Source organism: Lathyrus oleraceus, chromosome 6 (genome assembly GCF_024323335.1).
Source record: "Lathyrus oleraceus cultivar Zhongwan6 chromosome 6, CAAS_Psat_ZW6_1.0, whole genome shotgun sequence".
Taxonomy (NCBI): Eukaryota; Viridiplantae; Streptophyta; class Magnoliopsida; order Fabales; family Fabaceae; genus Lathyrus; species Lathyrus oleraceus.
This window is the reverse complement of record NC_066584.1, coordinates 168649838-168671566: the sequence shown is the minus strand read 5'-3', so window position 1 is coordinate 168671566 and position 21729 is coordinate 168649838. Positions and strand designations below refer to the sequence as shown.

Sequence of the window (21729 nt, the reverse complement as noted above, 5' to 3'; positions counted from 1 at the left end):
TGAACAAATCTGTTTTTCATTTCCATTTTTACATCTTCTTAGATTTTTGGTAATCTCTCCTTACGGGAATTATTTCTTCATGTAATATCGCCAACTTACGGGCCAAATCTCAATTAATGATTTTTTTTTTCCGAATCTTTTCCTTTGCTTTTCAATTTTGTCTGTTTGATTACAAAATATCAATTATTTATGAGTAAAGCATTGAAACGTTGGGCATAATAAAAAAGCTTGCAAGAAAAAAAATATTTTACTTCGATTTTGGAAATGTCAAAGGGATCATATTATTCCAACATTGCTTCACAAGTAAAACACGAGGTCCATAAATCAATAATCACGATCTAACCAATACGAAAGTTTCTTCCTTTACAAAAAAAGCCACATTACATATTCCCGGATATCAAAAGCATCATGGTCGGTTCCATGGACACATCAAAATCTCAAGGGAACAAAGAATCAAAATGTCAGGAAAACATCAATTCTCACAAAGTCATGCATCACATATACATATCATAAAAGAGGTGTTAGCCCAAACACTGCATCATACATAAGACATGCATCAGTTCAAAGCATGTATGCCAATATAATGATATGTGCCATAGTTTGTAACTATATAAGGCAAACATATGTGACTGCCATAGCCTGTAACACTATAAGGGCAAAGAGAAAGTTTGTAACTGTATAGGCAGAATGAAATGGCACTTTGCCAAAGTCTATAGTTATATTGGAAGCAAGGTTGCCAGAGTCTATAATTCCATATGCCAAAAGAGAGCTTGCCACAGTCTTTAACTCTATAGGGCAAGAATGCCAAAGTATGTACTTTATAGGCAAGGAATAAAGGATGCCAAAGTCTGTAACTGTATAGCAATGCATGAGGAAATTGATTAGGAAATGGGTGTGTAACCCTAAGGTAATGATCCCAAAAGATGTATGGACATCAAAGAGGGGATTCTAGCACTGGATCCAAAGAGGTGACTATGATGGATAAAGCAATGGTGCTTCAATGTGGAAGTGTTGAATCATTGATGTGTTTTTCTGAAGAAGACTTGTCAATTATATGATTCGAATTGCACTAAAGTCTATGAACGAAGGAGAATACCTTGAGTAGTTAGGTCATTTGTCACGTACCCAAAGATATTCTAAACAAGGATAGGAATGCTCCACTCTTATAATTCTTCGTTACTTAAGACTCATTGCATGTAACTTCAACCATGATTGACAAATTGCTGACAGAATATCCTTATTATTGATCCTGAAGATGCAGTGTTGCTTGTTATGGAGAAGACTTGACAATCATTTGATTTGAATTATGCTAAAGTATATGAGTAGAGGTGAATACGATGAGCAACTAGGTCATTCATCCCATACCCAAAGATATTCCGAATGAGGATATGAATTCTTCACTCTCACCCTTCTCTATTTATTAAGGCTCATGGCTTACAACTTGAATCATGATTGACAAGTGTTGACCTTTGTTATGCTTTGGAAATAGTCCATTATGTCTGCAATGTGAATGCCTTGTACTGACTTTGGAAATAGTACAACTTGTACACAAGGAACTTGACCTATCAATTGATCAAGGATCTTTTGGTCACTTGAATAGACTTGGGGAATTGAGCACAGTGCAAAGGATTTGGTTGATCAAAGTAAACTTTGATCAACATAATCAGTGGCATGAAATAGATGAATTGAATATGTACACACAAAACCTAATGAATGAATCAGTCAAATTGAATCTACACAAACCCTAAGCTAAGGGAGCATGCATAACATGAATCTTCTAAACCCTATGGGTAAAATTGTCATTATGCATAAATTGATAAATGTTGAATTGAATTCTAGGAATTAAAACTTAATTAGAATCAATTAAACATAATTAATTCTAACTAAATCTAAACATAATATATTATGTGATAAAAATTTAGGCTAATCTAAAATTAACCTAAATCTAACCTTTAATAAATCATGCACAAAACTGTATAAAAAATCAGAAGTTAAAAGAAGAGTAAAACAATAAAAATTAATAAATGAATAAAAGAGAAATATGAATAGAAAAAGAGGCAATCCAGCTGATATAGGGTCTTCCAAGCCAAATGAAAGCGCAGGCCCACATGAGGGCCGAATGTTCACTTGTAGCCTTTGTCGGTGTCGGAGGCTTAAACACACCAAGCTGTAGCTCAAACTAACCATCTTGTTCCCCTCTTTCTAAGCCCTATGCTAATTCCTTCCAATTTTACACTAATCATCCAAATAGGAGAGATCAGTAGATTAACCCTAAGTTACACATCAAACAATTAAATATTGTAGAGAGGGAATTAAAGGCAGCACAATTAGGGCTTTAATCCCTAGGACCAATAACATTGCGCTAACGATTATTGGTCCATAAGAGAAGAATTAACCAACCTTTGAGACGAAGGTGTGTCCCGACATTTGTTGCAACTAAGAAGACAATGATGAAACTGAAATTGCAAAGCTTCCAAGAGGTAATTGCTCTTACTCTTCTTCCTTCTCTATCTTCTTCTCCTCCTCCTATAGGTATGATTGTGGATGTTGTTCTCTTCTTGAATGCGTGAATATGGTTTTTAGAGATTGAGAGATTGAATTTGAGAGACGTTGAGAGTGTTTGAAGCTTAAGCTCAACCAATTGAAGCTTCCACATGAAGCTTCAATGGGCGTGTGATGGAGCTTTGGTAAGGGTGAGGTCAGAGAGAGAGAGAGAGTGAAGATGAATGATATTGAGAGGATGGTTATGAGAATCTAGAAAAATGATGGTCCCTTGATGAGTGAGGATGAATGAGGTATAAATAAACTTAAATGTTAACAGAGTCTTGGCTTTGTTAATTGTTGTAGTTCAAATCAGTTACAAGATTAACTTTTGTTAGTCATCTATTAGAATTCGGTTAGTAGGTTAGTTATTGTTAAACTTATGTTAGTGAGTCAGTTGAGTTTGAAAAGTTTGTTAGGTATGTTATGAGTTTGATGAAATTCGATTATGGTTGTTGTGAATGGTTGAAATGGTTAGTAAACTATGTTAGTTAATTATTGCAGTTCAGTTTTCTATTATGTGTATTCGGTAGTTAGTGAATATGATAATTTAAAATGTGGTTCAGTTAGTTTTGCTTGATTAAGTGAATGCAAGTTGTTAGTTAGGGTGCAAAAATTTTATTGTGTATGGAATGCTTGGGCTGCTGCTGATTGCTTGTGAATAGGCTGCTATGATGAATGTTAGATGCATTGTTATGTATGTATGTGATGTTTTTGATTATGGCCTGCTTTTATGCTAGATGGATGCATTATTGTTGATGCATTGTGTTGTGAACATGATATCATGGTTGTTTAGATATTATGTTGTATGCTAGTGTATATGCTAATGTATGTTAACTATGTTTGGTATGCTAGGTCTGGAAGGTGAATGATTGAATGCCTTGATTGTTATTTGCTGTAGGTTTGAAACATGATTGCTGAGCTTAGTGTATTGCATGGCATGGTCGGCTATTGGTTTGTTGCAGGTTTTGACGTGGGTTGCTTAGAATGAATGCATTTGAATGTAATGCTTATGTGTATCAATATTGGTTCTTGATGAGAATGTATGAAGATGAAAAGAGGAAATGGAGGAAATTGGAATCAACATAAGGCTGAAAGAGATTAAGTATTAGGGTTCAGAAAAATATGTAAGTTGACTTGGGTCAAGGTTGACCAAAAAGTAAATTGTTGACTAAAGTCAACTTTATGGTCAAAGTGATATTTTTTTGTAATTTTATTTGTAAAATGATATAATGAATGTACATTTGTATATAAAAATGGTTCTTTTATATCAATGAAAAGAAAGCCTTAATTTCAAATGACATTTTCCCACCAAATTCACATATGAATTATTAGTTTGAAACATGCACCATAAACTTGAACGAGTGGACTTGAACTACGTTAAGGAACTAAGATATCATGTATGTGTATGAAGTCATGAACTTGGAATGCCCTGATATGAATTAATGCACCACATGAAAATAACCAATGGACTATTGTAGCGGTGCATTCGTGACCATCGAGCTAGGATAAACTCGACGTCAATTGAAAATTCAGAGTCGTCAGTGCGCCTTATTTGTTTCCAAAGGAAAATAGAAAAGTATGAACTTAACCCAAAGATAAAAAGTTTTCAAATCAAAACTAATAAAATGTTAAAGATTACAGGTAAGGGGGTTTGTTACACAGAGGGAATGTATTAGCACCCAAAGTATCCTATGTACTCCTATGGAGCTCTTTTTTGTCTTCAAGGGTTTTTGTTGAAAAGATGTTTGATAAAAATGGAATGAGAGGATGAGAAAAGAATTCATTAATTATATTTTGTGTTTGACAAGACCTTCGGTCTTATGCCTACGTACCAACATAAAAATGAGGGATTAAAACCTTGTAGTTCGTGGTAAATTTTTTAAAGAAGTTGGTGAATTGATTTTAACAAATGTTTAACAGAAAAAAGGCACAAAAATGGCCAAAGATTTGAGTGGGGTTATTAGTTCTTTTTGTCTTTTTGAAATTAAAATCAATATGGTTAAGTTTATCTACATATTTGATTTAAGAAAAAAAACAAAGTTTAGAATTCGGTGGCATAAAGCCAAAGTTTCTAATAATTAAAACATGTCTAAGTTGAAAACACAATCAAAGAAGGTTTTGATAAGAGGGAGAGATTTTGAAATTAAAGGAATGGGAAGGAGATAAAGAGACTACCCTAGACAGAAATTAAAAGTTAAGAGTTGAAAAGATCTGACCAATGGGATGTAATCCACAAGACAAGAATGTCATATAGAAACCCATTTTCGTTTGGACTTTTGAGCAAGCAACAAGCATAAGCAATATCCAAGCAAACCATATAAAGACCAATACATCAAATAAAGATAGCCATAATATCCAACCAAATATTCCATTAGCAAGCAGTCTTCAGTGTCTTCAAATGTATCAGATGAAATATTTTCTTGGAAAACTCACAGAAACAATCATCAAATATCAACAATTATAATAGTATAACAATCAAGCACATATACAAAGTGACAGATGAACCAAGAGCACTCAGGGTTTGCATCATATGAATGGCATAATCAAGAATAATTCAGTTAGTATATTGGCATTGGCTAAGTCCTCAAAGCATAGGGAATGTTGCCTACTTCTTAGTCCAACAACTCAGATCAAGTCCAACAGTCCACCAAGATATTTTTTAGGTTTTTTTTGTTGTTATTAGGTATTTTAAGGTCCTAAGACCACAAACAAAACAAAATCACAAGCAAACAATATATACAATTACAAGATATGGCTCAAGTGAGCAAAGTGAAAAGGACTGAAACATAAATAAGTTGCATGAAATGTAAATGGCAATGAATGATAAAGGTACTGAAATTTAAATTGCATTAAGTAAATTACTTGAAATTAAAACAACATTAATAAGGAGTTAGTTAAGTGTTAGTGAAGAGTTTTGATTGTTTAAGCCATTCCTTGGAGAACACTTAACCATTCATTCACAAGTATAAATACATGAACCAAGACCTCATCCATGAGAAGGGCTCCAACTTGGATAAATCAACAAGTATGCCACTAGCTCTCATGAATGGAAAAAAGGTCAAGTCTTCAAACAGTACCATGAAGAATGGGAGACTTACAATCTCACTTTCTAGAATGCTATGTCTTGCGGGAGATATTTAGATCTATGTTAAGCAATCGTAATTGGACTTATTTAGAAGTCACAACTCTCTGAGGTCAGGCAATAAAGACATGGGTGTTAATGCATGTTAGAGACTTGGTATAATGAACCAAGCTCCTAAAACATACCACACACAAAAATAAAGATGGGAATGACCTATCTCAATACAACTCATGTTGATTTATCTAACACAAGGTCATTGATGAATCAACTAGCATTTGGACATTAGAGAAATCATTGGTCAATGATGGATTGGGAAAAAGTAGGGATGAAGATGAAGAGGGAAGGGGCAAATAGAAATCCAAATTGATCACATGATGAAATTCATCTGATAAATATTATCCATTCATATTGAGGGATGAAATGTACATTTCATCAACCCCCTAAATCCAATAGTATTGGTCAAATAAAATTCAAGTCAACCATGACCAAGGCCAAACAGAAAGTCAAACATCACAAGGTCAATTAAATGGCTCAACAATATTTTTAAACAATTAGTCAATTAAAAATCAATTTTAAAATGAATTAAAAAGTATTTTTAAATGGATAAAACCTCAAATCTCTTCAAATCACCAAATAAATGCCCAAAGGATTTATCCTAGGTGAAAAAAGGTCAAAGGACCTTAGACAAAAAATTTCACAATTTTTGGAAAGTCAGAAGTATTTTAAAATATTTAAAAACAAGTCAAAAATCAATTAATTCACAAAAAATATCAAAATTAATCCAAAAAATGACTTTAATTCAAAACATGGAAGGGGAAAATATTTAAAGATTTTTGGTGAAAGTCCCATATTTTTTGAATTGAAAATGAATTTATTATAAATTAATCAAAATAAAAGGATTAAAAGAAAAATCAGAAAATAAAAAGAAATTTAAAAAAACAAGAGCCAATAGATCTCCCTCATTAATTAAGGTGTCAGATCTGATGGCCACGCGCATGCTGAACACAGTGCACCAAGTCAAACGCGACACATACATGGTAATCTGAACCAAGGGTCATGATTAAAACATTTAAACAAGATCAAACTGTTGGAAGGGTGCCAACGCACCACCGGAGCCATAACTCCGGTCTTCTTCTCCGGTGGGCCTCACTGGACTGGTCCACCACCAACCTCCACAAAAATGGAAAATCAATACACTAATTTAAAGGAAAAATGCTAAGGAGTCCAAATCTGACCTCAATTTCTCCCAATTTCACGTATATTGAAAGATACAAGGATTTGAAATTTTAGGTGTGTGATCTGAGTTGCTTCAATTTGACCTAAAATCAACTCAATCTTGTTGCCTACATTGGTAGGACTTAAGCCAACCAAAAATTAATTGAAATTATGGAGAATTGAGAGAGAATCGAAGAGAGAAAGTTTCACAAAATTCACCTTATGTTTGCAGTGAGGAAGCTTGATCTCGGTCTCAATTTTCTTGGGCTTGCTTCTACCAACTTGCAGGAGATGAAATGAGAGCTTAAATGGCTTGGATTCTTGGAGTTTCAACTTCAAAACAGAAGTGGAATTGAAACTCGATTTCAATTGAAATCCTCACCATATTAGGAACTAGATATAAGTCCTTAACATCCATACCGAAAAGCAGAGAAACCTTTAATGGCTCCTATCCTCTCATCTAGTAACTGATAGTTTATCCATCTGTTCTGATCTGAACCAAAAGAAATCTAATTAGTAGGCTGAAGATTATTTGGATGATTAGGGAGTTGAACACCCTGAGAAGCTTCATGAGCAAGGACTGGAGGAGAAGCAAATTGGGGATACCCCTGAGGATACATCAATCCTGGATTAACCATCTGACCAACAGTCTGACCTTACTGACCCTAATATGGAGGAGGGTTCCTCAGGATACACAAATGGAGGTGCAACAACAAAAGATTCCCCAGGATAAGGAAGAGGTATCTGAACACCTTGATTCAAGGTCTGGACAACTGGTTGAGTAGCTTGAGGAGGAACATGAAAATGAAGGCCATGGCCTCTACACTTATCTTTGTTATCATCAGCAGTTTCAATAATAACTGGTGCAGAAGTTTGAAAAGTTTGTTATGGGTTGATCTCATGGTTTTCAACACTAACAATTTGAGGAGAGTGAGTGGTCATGCCCTAAGGATGGGAAACATAATTTACATTGGCAAAAGGCATCACAAAAGGTTGATATGGCATAGAAGTATTTGTAACACCCCGATAAAATATGATAATTATTTAATTTAAGTTTAATAGTATATTATGATGATAATATGAATGAGAGAGTATTATTTTTCAAAATAAAAGATAAACCATTCATATATATTATTATTAGTATATTTATTAATTTAATTAAATAATTGGAATATTATTGGATTATTATTATTGGAATAATAAAGTTGGAATTGGAACGATTTTTGGAATCACTAAAGAGTCCCATTTAGTAAAAAGGTTTTTACACGTGAAAACAGAGAAGCGACTAAAAAGTGGAAAAAGGGCAAAAAGGAAGAGCAAGAGAAAAAGGGTTGAAGAAGGGAAAAGCTTGAAGTTAAAGGATTTGCCGGATTAACTCAGGTAAGGGGGGAAATCCTTATTATTATGGGTTAGTATGATTGGGTCAATGGGTAGGAACATGTTTTAGGTTGAAATCCTTAATTGGCTTGAATTGGAATTATTAGGTTTTGATAAATACCCTCGAATTGTGATGAATAAATTACGTTAAACTGTGAATGAATCTATATTTGGATGAGTCGTAATTTTCTGGACGTGTAGCTTTTTACGGAATCGAAATCGGAGGTCCGGAAGTCCTCCAACGGCGAAAAATGCGGGTAATTCTGCATTCTGTTCGTTGTTAGCGCAGGAACAGCTTTCTGTCTTGCGTTAACCGGTTAACCCAGGGCGTTAACCGGTTAACACTGTTATGATAATTAAAAAAATTAATTTCTGTCTTGCGTTAACAGGTTAACCCAGGGCGTTAACCGGTTAACACTGTTATAATTTGCCAAAAAGCGTATTCTGTCTTGCGTTAACAGGTTAACCAAATGCGTTAACCGGTTAACACTGTTGAAATACTGTTAGAATTTGTATTCTGTCTTGCGTTAACAGGTTAACCCAGGGCATTAACCGGTTAACACTGTTGAAATACTGTAAAATTTGTATTCTGTCTTGCGTTAACAGGTTAACCAATTGCGTTAACAGGTTAACACTGTTTGAAAAGTGAAAAATTGATATTTAAATATTGTGTACGTTTTGGAATGGAATTATGTGTACATATTGTATGGGCTTGACTAGGAAATGTGCCATCCGCGTATGGGCATGAGGCATACGTGTATGGGCAGAAGTTTGATTTTTCTGAGCTGTTGTTGTGCAGTTTTGGTCGTTTCAGCTGAGTGATGTAATTTAGCTGATGTATGATATAGTAGGGATCATTTCCCGTTGTTTTGAGCAGTATAGGTATTAGTAGAGTGTGCTAATACTGTGATTTATTATTTGGCATGACATGATATGATTCTGTGATAAATATGCTGATGATGTATGATGGTATGCATAATGCTGTGAATATATCTATTATGTATGCAATTGTGGATGGACTGTTTATGGCTTAGAGTGTGAGCATATGTCCATTGTGGATTGCTGTTGATGTTTGCATGCTAGGTGATTTAGCGTGCATAGCATAGCCTTTATGGTGGTAGCTAATTCCCATGGTGAGGAATTAGTGAGGGAGTCACTAGGTCTCAAATGAGTGGGACTAGTGAGCTTGGTAGCCGTATCTAGGTTTGATCGGTGAGGTTGAACTATGTGTTCACGAATAGTCGGTACCGCATGCATGGAGTCTCATTTCATAATGTATGTATGGCGTATAATATGAATGGATGTATTCCAATATTATACGTGTGTTTTGTGTTTGTGTTGAGTATGATTATGAGTTGATGTTGCCGTTGCTGAATGTGTGATATGATTAGGGTGATGAATGTCTTAATTTACTTAGCATTACATGATATTTTATAATGCTTATTATATCGATTGAGGAACTCACCCTTACAACTATGTTTCAGGTAACGAGCAGTGATTGAGTAGAAGCTAGTGCTTGGAGTCTAGTGTAGTTCCTTAGTGGGTCATGCTCTGGTATATGTAACATCGGGACGGGATGTTTTACTTTGTTTTCAATTTTGGTTGTTGAACAATTTTACATGAAATGTGTTACATGGTTTGCATGTTGTTAGATTTCTATCCGCTGCGAATTGTGCAATGTTTTATTTTGATTAATAAATGAGCATGACAAGTTATTTTGGTGAATGGTGTGAAGTGCCAAGTGTGACACCCTGAAATTGCATATCTACTCTGATTCATATTTTGTTGTTTTAAATAATTATTGGGGTATTTTAGAAGGGTGTTACATTAGTGGTATCAGAGCATAATCGGTCGAGTCGAGTCGTAATTATTCTGTTTCCCTGTATGTGATAGGTGTTGTGTAACCCTATCAGTACTTATTGTTTTAGCTTGTTGGGTTTTCAGAATAGAGATGGCTGGAAGAGGTAGAGACGATGCTGCGATTGCTGAGGCTCTAGGTATGCTAGCTGGAGTACTTGGAGGGAATCCGAATGTTGTGGGATTGGGAGCTGCTCGTCAACTGAGTGAGTTCCAAAAGAACAATCCTCCAATGTTCAAGGGAGCATACGATCCAGATGGTGCTCATAAGTGGTTGAAGGAGATCGAGAGGATCTTCCGAGTGACTGAGTGTGCCGATAACCAGAAGGTCAGGTTCGGTACGCATATGCTGTCAGAGGAAGCAGATGATTGGTGGGTTGTTGCCCGCACTGAGTTGGAAGCTGTTGGGAGTGCTGAGATCACTTGGGCGGTGTTCAGAGAGAGATTCCTGAGGAAGTACTTTCCAGAGGATGTCAGAGGAAAGAAAGAGATAGAGTTCTTAGAATTGAAGCAGGGCAACCGGTCTGTTACTGAGTATGCTGCTAAGTTCACAGAGCTGTCGAAGTATTACACTCCCTATGATGAGGCTACTGGGGAATTTTCAAAATGTGTGAAGTTTGAGAACGGGTTACGTCCCGAGATCAAGCAGGCTATTGGGTATCAGCGGATTAGAGTGTTTTCTGACTTGGTTGACTGTATAATTGGAACTATGTGAGCCGGCCTGTCAAATGGTTTGAATTGTTATTAAAAAAAGTATATGTTAACTACTTTTTTATTTAAATCTGTGTGTTTGCTTTTGTATGCTAGTGTGAACATTTGTTGGTTAACTATCAATAATAGTAACTATTGCATTGATTGTTAAAAAATTCTAAAGGCATGCTAGGCTAAGTTGCGGTTTGGACTGGATGTGTATGGTTATTATGACTTACGTTGGCTTTTGTTCAGTTAGCTTGACTGCCCTGCTGCTAGATGAATGTTTAGGCTGTGAATTGGCCATTAAATTCGGTCAGTTATGATTATGAAATGGATGTGAGGTTTCCAATGCTATGCCATGTTGAGTAGGTTCTGCTAGTGAACTGAATGGTGATGAGTTTTGGGATGTTTTGCATGATTGTTAGCATCTATGCAATGATGGCTAGAAATGCTTAGAATTTAATTGGTTTAAAGTGTTTGGAATTTTTTTGATTACCATGCTTGGACTTGTAGCTTGGTGGTGGTATGCAAAAGGATTTTATGACTCACTCATATGTGTTTGCTTTTGTAGGATGGCATGGCATGGAAGAATTTAGGCAAATCAAGGCATGGCTTGAAGAACATTATCAAGGCTTGGAGTTTTGTGGTAAAAAAAATCATGAATCATGGGGAACAAGGCTAATGGACAGCTTAGGGCTGAAGAAGATATAGTACTCAGGGTGGGGACTTGTAGAGTTGACTTTGGTCAGTTGCCAAAGTAAACTGTAGGTCAAAGTTGTGATTTTTTGTGTAATTTTTGTATGAACCTTATAAATTGGAATCTGTAAATGATATGAACAATTTTCAATGAAAAATGCTTCAATGCAAAAATGTTTTAATTTCAATTTGAACTTTCCCTCCAAAAGTTAAGTTTAAATCACCTTGAATCAATGCACTATGGACCTGAATCTAGAATGAAAGCCATGAAACTTGAATTAATGAATTATGAAATTATATGAAACATTAAGTCATGGACTTGGAATGCACCAATGAACATGAATAAAACATGCATAAAACAAGGTCTAGGACCAGATGAATCATCAAACAAATAGACATGTAACAAGCCATGATCCATAGATGATTGATTCTAAACAACAATATCATGATGCACACCTGAATGATCAAATGTCTCATTCCATGAATTAGGGGTTTCACATGATTGCAAGCAAGGCATGATTCACATGAAACAAAAATGTTTAAGCCACAATGTATGAATACATGGAATCAAACATGAATGGATCAATCACCCTTGACTATCTGCATCACATGAATGAAGTGAAATCAAGAGCTATGGACCTATGCATTTGCAAATACCAAAAGACCTAAGTCAAAGCCTAGTAAATGTTTGAGTCAGATGACATATCAACCATGTAGACATGTAGATAATGGATGATGCATGATATGATATCCAAACATCTTTCCCCAATGAATTAAGGTTTCACTCCCAATATGATCAGATGAAAAACCAAATCTCATTATAAGGGTTTGACCCATGCACAAACCATAATTGTAGGTGTTTAATTGGCTGCATTGTATGGTAAAACACTTGCTGGATTCTAATGTCTTGACTGATGTCATGACATACTTGAGTAGTATACTGCAGGATTAGCTAATACATGATTTATTGAATGTCAAACTGGAAGTTATGACATTCATCCCTGTCAGCAGATACTGAGGAATAAAACAGTTGGTGTTCTGTTAGAACTTAATATTTATTTTCAGTCTGGTTATCAAGGAAATACCAGACCTGGCATAAGGCCTACTGTCTGAATGTCAAACTGGATGTTATGACATTCATCATTGACAGCATATACTGAACAATAGGAAGAGTGGTTTTCTGCTACACTTCAGTATGTATCTCAGTCTGTTCTTCAGGAGGATAACAGACCTGACATAAGGCTAATTGTGTGAATGTCAAATTGGATGCTTTGACATTTATTAATGTACGCTGATACTGAAGTATGGACAGATTGGTTCTGTACAGTACAACAATTTTGTACAGTCTGTTTTCAGGAAAAACAAACTTAGCATATGGTCCTTGATTTGGATGTCAAACTGAATGTTGTTACATTCATTCCTGACAGCGTATGCTATATTGTAGGTTGTTTAGTTTTTCTGTTTCAGCATTTTTCTCAGGCTATTCTTCAGGGATTCAACAGCTAAGAGAAAATCCAGGAAACCAACAACCAAGCTACATTTAATGAACCTAACAAATAGCCTATTTGTTAGTAACCTAGTTGTGGAATTTAGGTTAACTCGCTTGACCTTAAATTCAGGAAATACAAGTACAAGGCCCAAGTGCTGCAATATAAAAGGATTGCAATCCTTCTTTCAGAACTCGGGGATTTTTAGGCGTGAAGATTTAGTGTGTCCATCATACTTCACTGCTGTATTTTTGTGAGTCTTGTATTAGACGTATCTTGTAAGCCAAGCTATTATCACTTAGATGATTTCATTGGCATAGGGTGTTCATTGAGTTGTAAGTGTTGTGTCACTCTAAGCTTTTAAGCGTGAGTGCTGTGTATCTTGATTAAAGCTGTTAAGCACAATCAAGAGTTGTTTGAAGTGTGACTTCACAAGTGTCTTTAATAGTAATTAAAGGTTGTAATCACTGAGGTGATTGAGGGGGAGTGAGTAGGAACTCTGATCTTAGTGTAAGATTGAAATTGCATTGGGTAGGGATTAAGTGATAGGGTTAAACAGTTGGTTTAAGGTCTGAATTAATACTACTAATAGTGGATTTCCTCCCTGGCTTGGTAGCCCCCAGACGTAGGTCATGTTGGACTGAACTGGGTAAACAATTACTTGTGTTATTTACTGCACTTACTTTTAAGTTCTGCATAATTCTTGTCTGCGCAGAATCGGATGTCATAACAACCCGTGTGACATCGAAAGTTTGATAACTAGAATTTCAATTGGTATCAGAGCAGGCACCCTGCCTGTTAATTTCTGGGTGAGATCTAGGGAAGTTAGTTTCTAGTACCATGGACAAGGATATAGGACACTCAAATAGACCACCCATGCTGGATGGTTCTAACTATGATGACTGGAAGCCTCGTATGATAGCCTTCTTAAGGTCTCTAGATAGCAAAGTCTGGAGAGCTGTCAACAAAGGATGGGAACATCCAACGAAGACAGGTGAAGATGGAGTCAGTGTGCAAATTCCTGAAGAAGAGTGGGACAAGGAGCAAGAGGCATTAGCCCTTGGAAATTCTAAGGCCTTGAATGCATTGTTCAATGGAATCAGTAAGAACATCTTCAGACTGGTGCACCACTGTGAGTTGGCTAAGGAAGTTTGGGATACCCTCAAGATAACTCATGAAGGTACCTCCAAGGTGAAGATGTCCAAACTTCAGATGCTGACCACCAAGTTTGAAAATCTGAGGATGAAAGAGGATGAGACTATTCATGACTTTCACATGAATATTCTTGAGATTGCAAACACCTCTAGTGGCTTAGGTGAGAAAATGGCTGAAGAGAAACTTGTAAGAAAGATTCTCAGGTCATTACCTAAGAGATTTGCCATGAAGGTCACTGCAATAGAAGAGGCTCAAGATATCTACATCATGAAGGTGGATGAGCTCATTGGTTCTCTCCAAACCTTTGAAATGGGCATGTGTGAGAATGTTGAAAAGAAGAACAAAAGCGTAGCTTTTGTATCAAATACTGAAGAGGAGTCAGAAGCAGGATATACTGGAGGTGATGAAAGCATATCAGAAGCCATAGCCATGCTTGGGAGACAGTTCAACAAGTTCGTGAAGAAGATTGATCAAAGAGATAGACCAAATGTCAAGAACACCTCGTCTGACATCAGGAAAAGATCAACTTCTGAAGAAAAGTTCAACCAAGGCAAGGGAATCCAATGTCATGGATGTGAAGGCTATGGACACATTAGAGTTGAATGCCCTACTTACCTCAAGATGCAAAAGAAGGGGCTAGCTGTCTCATGGTCTGAGGGAGATTCTAAAAGTGAATCTGAAGGAGAATCTGCTAAACATGTCACTGCACTAACGAGTGTTTGTGCCACTGATGATGACTCTAGTGCAGATGAACTGACCTTTGATGAACTTGCTGCAGCTTTTAAGAAGCTATGTGTCACCAGTGCAGAAGTGCGTGTACAAGGAGAAAAGCAGAAGAAGCTCATCAAGGAGCTGGAAGATGAGAGACAGAAGCATCTGACAGTCATAGAGGGTCTAAATGGTGAGATAACCTTGCTGACCTCCAAGCTGGATCAAATGACTAAATCCATCAGAATGTTGAATAAAGGAACTGACACCTTGGAAGAGATCCTAAAGGTGGGACAAAAGTCTGGAACCATATCTGGTTTAGGATTTGTGAAAAAATCCTCAGCTGAACTCAAACGCCCAAAGGATAAAGTTCAGAAATTCAAGCGGAGGTCACACCCAATGTCTCAACATCAGGGAACCAGGATGAATAATCATCAGAAGAGGAAATTCCAGAAATGGAGATGTCACCATTGTGGTAGGCTTGGCCATATAAAAGCCTTCTGCTACAGGCTTCATGGTTACCCTAACCAAACCCCTCATGTCAGACCTGAGCATAAGACATATAGGCACTATGTCCCCATCAAGAAGCGATAATGGTATGCTAGGTTAGCTCACACAGCTCTGAGGGCATCTACCAGAGAAGACTGGTACTTTGACAGTGGCTGCTCAAGACATATTGTAAGAACAAAAATTGTTCTACAACAGATTCCATGATTTTGATGATAACAAAGGATGAAACCAAAAATGGCACCCTAACGAAAAGTTTCTAAGTGTGCAGGGTTCTAAGGAAAGAAGGAAGAGATCTAATGACGTCACCAGATACAGAATCATATCAGATACAAATCAGCAGAACATCAGAAGCATCTGAAGTAGAAACACGCTCAAGAAGTTCAAACTCTGAGCAAAACAGCAGAACATCAGAAGCATCTAAAGAAGAAGCGCACTCTAGAAGTTCTGACTCTGAACAACGGTATATCATTCCAGAAGCTCTCAGCGTCATCTGAAGACATCATTAGAAGCCCCGAATCAACACAGGAAGATTCCAAGATTCCTAGAGTCACGCAGATTTTGGTAATGGATTTCCTAATACAGAAAGAGTAACGTTAACTTCAAATTCAATGTGGTAATGGATTTCCTAATACAGAAAGAGTAACGTTAACTTCAAATTCAAATGCAAAGGAACTATATTTGGAAAGAAGTTTTTCGAGGAGAAAAAGTTGTTTTGGCAAGAAACAATAAATGTTATGGCATTAATTCCTATTCAACACAAATTATCTGCCATCAATTTTAACGGTCCTTTCACTCCTATATAAAGGACAACAATCACATTAAGAAAAGACGACGAACAAGAGTAAGCATACACTGAAACATTCTCTCACTCTCTCAATATTTCACAAAGCTTTTGCTTAGAACGTGAAACACTTTTGTTCTTACTGTTGTAATATTTGCTTATCTAAGAAGCACTCTAGATTACATAGTCTTTTATCTATTGTTTTATTTCCTCAAGTGACTCTGCGCAGTCTGTATACTTGAGAGGACTAAGAGATCTTTCTCTTAGACGTTGGTTGTAAACAATCTTTCAAGATTAATGGATTAAGTCCTTGTTGAAGGCGAAATCACCTTGGCCGGGTGGACTGGAGTAGCTTTGTGTTATAAGCGAACCAGTATAAATTCCTTGTGTGGTTTTTATCTTGAAAAAGCGCTTATTTTCCAAAACAATTCAAACCCCCCCTTTCTTGTTTTTCTCACCTTCAATTGGTATCAGAGCTTCGGCTCTGTTATTGATTTTCTAATCAAACACTTAACAGTGTAGAGAGATCCAGAACGAGAAAAACTATGACCCACACAAATGAAAGAGACAGTTACAATGCTAAGCCTCCTGTTTTTGATGGAGAGAAATTCGACTACTGGAAAGATAGAATTGAAAGTTTCTTTCTTGGTTATGATGCTGACCTCTGGGACATTGTCACAGATGGATACATACCTCCAATCTCAGAAAATGGAGTTGAAGTTCCCAGAAGTAAGATGTCAGAAGATCAGAAGCGTGTCTTCAAAAATCACCACAAGGCCAGAACCATACTTCTCAATGCTATATCTTACAACGAGTATGAAAAGATCACCAACAGAGAAACAGCCAAAGACATACTTGACTCTCTGAAGATGACTCATGAAGGAAACTCCCAAGTCAAAGAGACAAAGGCTCTGGCGCTTATCCAGAAATATGAAGCCTTCAAAATGGAAGATGACGAAGCCATAGAGGTAATGTTCTCTAGATTCCAAACTCTTATTGCAGGTCTCAAGGTTCTAGACAAAGGATACACAACTGCAGACCACGTCAAAAAGATAGTCAGAAGTTTGCCAAAGAAGTGGAGACCCATGGTCACTGCCCTGAAACTGTCAAAGGATCTGAACAATATCAGTCTTGAAGAGCTGTTCAGTTCCCTCAGAAGCCATGAGATAGAACTAGAGGAAGATGAGCCTCAGAAAAAGAACAAGTCTGTAGCATTAAAGTCCAGATCTGAAAGACGCAAATCTGACAGAACCAAAGCTTTCCAGGCAGAAACTGAAGATGCTGATGACTCTGAACCAGAAGATTCTGATGATGAAGAAGAATTGTCCCTCCTGACTAGAAGAGTTAAACAACTCTGGAAAAAGAGGAACAACAACTTCAGAAGACCAAGACCCAGAGGGGATCGATCAGAATCAACCTCAAAAGGTAAAACTAACAAAGATATTACTTGTTATGAATGTAAAGAAACAGATCACTACAGGAATGAATGCCCCAAGCTAAAGAAAGACAATCCCAGAAAAGAAAGTTTCAAGAAAAATACCTTCAGAACAAAGAAAGGACTAATGGCTACCTGGGATGATAGTGAATCTGGTTCATCAGAATCTGACTCTGATGAACAAGCCAATGTGGCATTTATGGCTACCACATCCAGAAGCAGCTCAGATGAAGAATCTGAAGAGGTATTTTCTGAACTCTCTCGATCTGATCTAGAATCATGCTTGTCAGAAACTCTTAGCTCATATCAGAAATTAAAACAAAAGTTTAAAAATATAAAAGGCTGTCTTGAAGCTAAATTTGAAGAATGTGGCAAACTTGATATGACAATTCTAGCACGAGAAGATAAAATCAGATCTTTAACATTAGAAAAAGATGGAGCAAAAAGAAAATGTTTAGAATTGGAAGAAGCGTTGTCTCAAGCACCACAACCTTCAAATACAACAATTTATAAATATGAAGAAGCCTTTCAAGAATTTCTGAAAAATGGGATAGGAAGGAGTGCTATGGCATCCATGATTTATGGAGTCAGTCAGAACAATAAAAAGGGAATTGGGTATGATCCTAAGGAAGATAAAACTTCTACTGGTGATCAACTTAAATCTCCATTTTCATATCACTATACACACACACAAGAACAAAAATTTGAAAATGCTAGAAAACCCAAAGTTATGAGAAACTCTGGGAAAACTAACCAGAAAGGACCCAAGAGAATCTGGGTACCGAAAGATAAGATTGTTTATGTTGCAGATATCCTATGCAGCAAAGTTCAAACACCAGTCATGGTACCTGGACTCTGGATGCTCGCGACACATGACGGGAAGAAAGTCTATGTTCCAAAGCCTGGAACTTAAAGACGCTGGATTTGTAGGCTTCGGAGGAGATCAAAAAGGAAGGATCAGAGGCTCCGGAACTATTGGTAACGGTAATATTCCCTCTATATCTGATGTTCTTTACGTAGAAGGATTAATGCATAACTTGTTATCCATAAGTCAATTAAGTGATAACGGTTATGACGTGATCTTTAATCAAAAAACATGTAAAGCCATAAATCAAAACAATGGTTCAGTCCTATTCACAGGCAAGAGGAAAAACAACATTTATAAAATTAATCTTTCTGATTTAAAAGAACAAAATGTTAAATGTCTGATGTCGGTTCACGAAGAGCAATGGGTATGGCATAGACGCTTAGGCCACATTAGCATGAGGAAACTTTCTCAACTAAATAAACTCGAGTTAGTCAGAGGCCTACCTAAACTGAAGTTTTCTTCAGATGCTCTGTGTGAAGCATGTCAGAAAGGAAAATTTTCAAAAACATCTTTTAAAAAGAAAAATGTTGTTTCTACCTCCAAGCCTCTGGAACTTCTCCACATTGACTTATTTGGTCCTGTGAAAACAGCATCAGTCAATGGAAAGAAGTATGGACTAGTCATTGTTGATGATTACAGCCGCTGGACATGGGTAAAATTCCTAAAGCACAAGAGTGAGTCTCACTCTGTATTCACTAGTTTCTGCTCCAAAGTGCAAAAAGAATTTGACTCTAAGATTATCAGAGTCAGAAGTGATCATGGTGGGGAATTTGAAAATAAATCCTTTGAGGAATTATTTGACTCTAATGGAATATCCCATGATTTCTCCTGCCCTAGAACTCCACAACAAAATGGAGTTGTAGAGAGGAAGAATAGGACACTCCAAGAGATGGCTAGAACTATGATCAACGAAACTAATGTGGCAAAGCACTTTTGGGCAGAAGCTGTAAATACAACGTGTTACATTCAGAACAGAATCTCAATAAGACCTATTCTGGAAAAGACTCCCTATGAATTGTGTAAAGGAAGAAAACCAAACATTTCATATTTTCATCCTTTTGGATGTTCTTGCTTTATCTTAAACACTAAAGAACATCTGAACAAGTTTGATTCCAAAGCACAAAAAGGTATTATGTTAGGATACTCAGAACGCTCTAAAGGCTACAGAGTATACAACACAGAAACCAAAATTGTGGAAGAATCAATTCATGTCAGATTTGATGATAAGCTTGACCCTGAAAAGTCAAAGCTAGTTGAAAATTTTGCAGATTTAGAAATCACTCTTGCAGGATCTGATAAAGCTCCAGAAGCAACCGTCACTCAGAACTCTGAGGAAATTAAATCCCCAGAAATCCCAAAGAAAGCTAAAAGTCGTATCAACGTATCTGAAGATTTGATTCTGGGCAACAAGGACGAACCGGTCAGAACCAAATCTACCTTTAGGACCTCTGAAGATACTCCTCTGGGACTAGTGTCTCTGATCGAGCCTACGTCCTGTGATGAAGCACTTCAAGATAACGACTGGGTTTCAGCCATGCAGGAAGAATTAGATCAATTCACAAAGAATGATGTCTGGGATCTTGTTCCTAAGCCCAGAGACACTCACGTTATTGGAACCAGATGGGTATTCAGAAACAAGCTGAATGAGAAAGGAGAAGTCGTCAGAAACAAAGCTCGACTGGTAGCTCAAGGTTACAGTCAACAAGAAGGTATTGACTATAATGAAACCTTTGCTCCAGTCGCAAGGTTAGAATCTATTCGTCTTCTTGTATCTTTTGCTATAAACCACTCTATCAAATTATATCAAATGGATGTCAAGAGCGCATTCCTTAATGGTTATATATCAGAAGAGGTGTATGTCAACCAACCTCCAGGTTTTGAAAATCCAAATTTTCCAGAACATGTGTTTAAACTTAAAAAATCTTTATATGGACTTAAACAAGCTCCCAGAGCTTGGTATGAACGTTTAAGCAATTTTCTTCTGGAACACAATTTTATCAGAGGGAAAGTTGACTCCACACTCTTCTGTAAGAACCTTAACAATGATCTCATGATATGTCAGATATACGTTGATGATATTATTTTTGGTTCAGCTAATGCCTCTGTTTGTCAAGAATTCTCTGAGTTAATGCAGGCAGAATTTGAAATGAGTTTAATGCAAGAACTAAAGTTCTTTCTGGGAATTCAAATTAATCAAACTTCAGAAGTTACATACGTTCATCAAAGCAAATACATTAAAGATGTTCTGAAGAAATTTGACATGGCTGACTGCAACTCTGCAAAAACTCCCATGCATCCAACATGCATTCTTGAAAAGGAAGAAGTAAGCAAAAAGGTTTGTCAGAAGCTTTATCGAGGTATGATAGGCTCTCTTCTCTATCTGACTGCTACTAGACCTGATATTCTCTTTAGTGTCTGTCTCTGTGCCAGATTCCAATCAGATCCTAGAGAAACTCACTTAACAGCAGTTAAGAGAATTCTCAAATATCTGAAAGGAACTACTAACCTGGGCCTGATGTATGAGAAAACATCAGAGTATAGACTTTCGGGTTACTGTGATGCAGATTATGCAGGAGATAGACTAGAACGAAAAAGCACATCTGGAAATTGCCAGCTCCTGGGAAACAATCTGATATCCTGGGCCAGCAAGAGACAGTCAACTATCGCTCTATCTACTGCAGAAGCAGAATACATCTCAGCATCACTGTGCACAACTCAGATGCTCTGGATGAAGAATCAGTTAGAAGATCTGCAAATCTTCGAGAGTAACATTCCTATCTTCTGTGATAACACTGCTGCCATTTGTCTAAGTAAGAATCCCATTCTACACTCCAGAGCTAAGCACATTGAAATAAAACATCATTTTATCAGAGACTATGTTCAGAAAGGGATAGTAACATTGAAGTTCATTGATACAGATCATCAATGGGCAGATATCTTTACTAAGCCCTTGGCTGAAGATAGATTTCTCTTTATCTTAGAAAATCTGAACATTCAAAATTGCCCTGAATAATTTGTGCCTCTGAGAATGTAAAATGAGACTCTGACATAAACAAATGTACCTCTGCCTCTGACTCTGATACTTCTACCAAGTTCAGAAGATATCTGAGTTAGAAATCTCCAGGAACCAATCCTTTGGTATTCCTGAAGATCAGATACATCAAACCATGTGGAGCACTTAGCGTCTAACCCTAGAACTTCTAGACAGCTGTCCAGAAGAAAATCAAAGGGCAAACGCTTAAGATCTCCTCGAGCAGTGTGCATACTATTGGGATTAGACATTCATTAATGAGCCTTAATCATTTCTCCCCCAAGCGTGCT

General features: G+C 36.8%; 1 long non-coding RNA gene across 1 annotated transcript; it reads left to right on the top strand.

Moving 5' to 3' along the window:
• Positions 1 to 2054: 2054 nt before the first annotated feature.
• Positions 2055 to 3839, top strand: LOC127092589 (uncharacterized). The gene is made up of 2 exons (XR_007792223.1): positions 2055 to 2480; positions 3443 to 3839. It is a non-coding gene; the product is annotated as an uncharacterized LOC127092589 (long non-coding RNA).
• Positions 3840 to 21729: the final 17890 nt, after the last annotated feature.